Source organism: Carassius auratus, unplaced genomic scaffold (assembly GCF_003368295.1).
Source record: "Carassius auratus strain Wakin unplaced genomic scaffold, ASM336829v1 scaf_tig00215241, whole genome shotgun sequence".
Lineage (NCBI taxonomy): Eukaryota > Metazoa > Chordata > Actinopteri > Cypriniformes > Cyprinidae > Carassius > Carassius auratus.
The window spans coordinates 34,288-37,404 of NW_020528001.1; positions in this window are offsets into that span (position 1 = coordinate 34,288).

Genomic DNA, 3,117 nt, shown 5'->3' on the forward strand with positions numbered 1-3,117 from the left:
TTATTTTTATCGCATCATATGACCCCTTTAAGAGTGCTTTTGTGGTCCAGGGTCACATATAGATACAGACTCGATATTCTGCCCAGTATGTTGGAGAAAGATTCTGTAAGAGATGGGACATTGAGTTAAGAGTTCAGAAACTCTTTAAAGCTTCAGTCAACGCTCACTGTAAACGCTTAGAAAAGAGTGATCTGTACATTATTTCGAATTTCATTCCTGCCATCTGCTGTAACAATCTATCAATTTTATGTCTGCACAACTCAGTCATGTCTATCTTCACTTTTCCACTTCTTTTCCTTTCACCATCTCACTTTCTTTGACAATTTCTTTTTAAGTTCCACATTTTGCACTTCTTTCCACGTATATATTCTAACCTCCTCCTCATGGGAAATCTTTTTTTTTTTTTTTTTTTTTTGTTTTTTTTTTTTCCCATTATCTAAGTTCCATTCTCTTTTTTTGTATAGTCTCTGTGCTTCGTCTTGCTGTCGCTTTCGAAAGTCATTCATTCCTCTTTTTCTCATCATGTTCATTTTCTTTTACGTAAGCACAGTGGTCTTTCCTTGAACAGCCTCAGCATATCTACATAAAGAGCATGCCTTAGATTGCAGTGGTCCGTGTTGGACAGTGTTTTGTTAGATGAATGAATAGGAATGAAGAAATGCTGATTCTCACTTCAACATTGCACATATTTAAATGTCAGCCTCTCCCCAGCTACTAACAGGAAGAAGAGCCAGATGAAGATAACACAAAAGTCTGAGAAGGGGAAACTCTTGAAACAAGGAGAGGCTAAAAACCAAAAATATGAGGGTGTGTATAAAGGAGTATGTAATACATGATAACTATATTTGAAGTCATTTTCTGTAAGAAAAGTTCATGATTTACATTACAAACACTAATAAAATGCTCTACATAGTTCACAATTCACTGTTGTTTTTAGCATGTTGCTAAGCTAACAGGATAATAGTAAAACATTTAACATTGATGCCCTTGGCTGATGCTTTTAACCTATTATTTATCCATAATTTCATACATTCCAGCCAATTGAATTCACGGTCTTGGTGTTGCTTTGCAGCGTAGTGTACTGTTTGATGTATTTTTATCAATACTTTTCAGAATGTTCTAAAAAAAAAGTGTATATACTGTATGGCCTACTGTAAATAAGATGCCTCCTTTTGGAAACGGTCTTTGTGGCGTTGGCAGACCCATAATGCTTCTGCAGGCAGCTCACCAGGTTTTAAAACAAAAAGGTTTTTTTTTTTTTTTCTCTCTCTTAAACAAGTTCTCATATATGCTGATTGTTTTGTTTGGACGAATACAGTCTTCAAATGTAAAGAATATATGGCTATGCTTTGTGCGTGTTTGTGTTATCCGTCTAGTTTGTGGTTCTATCTAAGTTGAAATTCACAGGGCAGATGTATAATTTCAGCATATGGGAAGCGAGTGTGAGAGTTTTCAAGAAATGATTTTTTTATTCATAGGCCATGAAAATAATTCTGCCGGAGCCTGCGGAAAGCTTACATACACAAGCAGCATTATGAGTACGACCACAGTGCCCCCTTATGGGTGATGGAGAAAAAACACCTCCAACTGAAGCCACACACAGACAACACTGTGTGACTAACCTTGATGGCAGGTTTGCCTATATCCCGATATCTGTTGGGTAGGGTTACGATAACTACTCGCAGCCTTAAAGATGGATTCTGAGGAAAATAACCAACCTTATTAGCATGAGAAGGTGACTGTGTTTTTATAAACCAAGCCCTTGCCCTAAAGGCACTTTTCAAAAAATCTGCGCACTTACATGGTAGCGTGTTCTGTATGGATGTAATTATTATTTCTGCTCAAAAATGACTAATTTCTCATAAATACAAGCCGCTGTGAAGAACACCACTCATCCTTTCCATGGAGCTGTTACTCCACAGCAGAGCACCTTTAGCAACAGACTGCTCCCATCACGGTGTACAAGGAAAACATTTTGCCGATCCTTTCTTGCTGCTGCCTTCAGGATGCAGGACTCTGCCTGAGTTGGATCTCTAGCCAGTGCATCTGTTCATGTTCCATTTAAGTTTCTTTCACTTTTTAACCTGCATTGTAAAATGCAGGTAGTCAGTCTGTCTTTCACAGTCTATTTGTACTCTTATTTAATTAAACCTTTAATCTGAAATATATATACAAGGTGTTTTTTGTTGTTGTTGTTGTTGTTGTTTTATGCATATTTTGTCTATTTCCAGTACCTCCTGGGAATCAGTGTCATGATGTTTTTCTTTCTCTTTTTTATCATAATTATTGTAATAAATAACTCAAATGGTGAACGCATTTCTGGTAGGGATTGCTTATTTATTTCTTTTGAAACACACTCTGTGACTGAAAAGAAAATTGTGTGTTTGGATTTTCTGAAGTAGATGTTTTAATGTTAAAGTGTTTAGCACATTAAATTCATCAGAAGAGTAGAAGGATTGGAAATTGTAAAGCACAGTTCAGACCAAAGGTGCCCAAACTTTTTAATCCGTAGAGCCAAAAATGTGTGTTATTCCGCAGTCATAGCTTTAAATACAAAACAGTTAAATGCTATAAACTAAAAAAACTTTACTCCAGATCATCCAAGTGTCATCCTACTCCTACTGTTCTATACAGCAGCCTGAATATTTCCAAAGGACTTGTCTTTTCAATTCTATAAGTAAAGAGTTAAAGACACAAGACCATTTTTCTTAAAAGAGAAGAGAAATGCAGTAGACAGATTTAGAGTTTTTCGCAACAAAGTAATCAAAAAGGCACAGCTAGGACTATCTCCAAAATGGCGCAGCACATAAGGATTCGTCTGGGTGCTATCGGCACAGACGCCATTCAGAATCTGCTAAGCCGCTCCCGCCACTCATGAAAGATTCCATTACAGGAGAAATGGGATAGCAACACAATTATCTCAAGTCCAATTCTCCAAGCCCCATTGTGTCTGCAAACTGAGACCTGAGCCTGGATTACTATGGACCGGGAGGGGGGAATTCAACTCACCCTTCCCTGAATGCACTAAGCTTTTTCCATCAGAAAGAGGAAAGAAATAAGAGAGAGAGAGAGAGAAACAAGAAAAAAAATGCAGGGTTTGGATAGCTTGCGATTCAA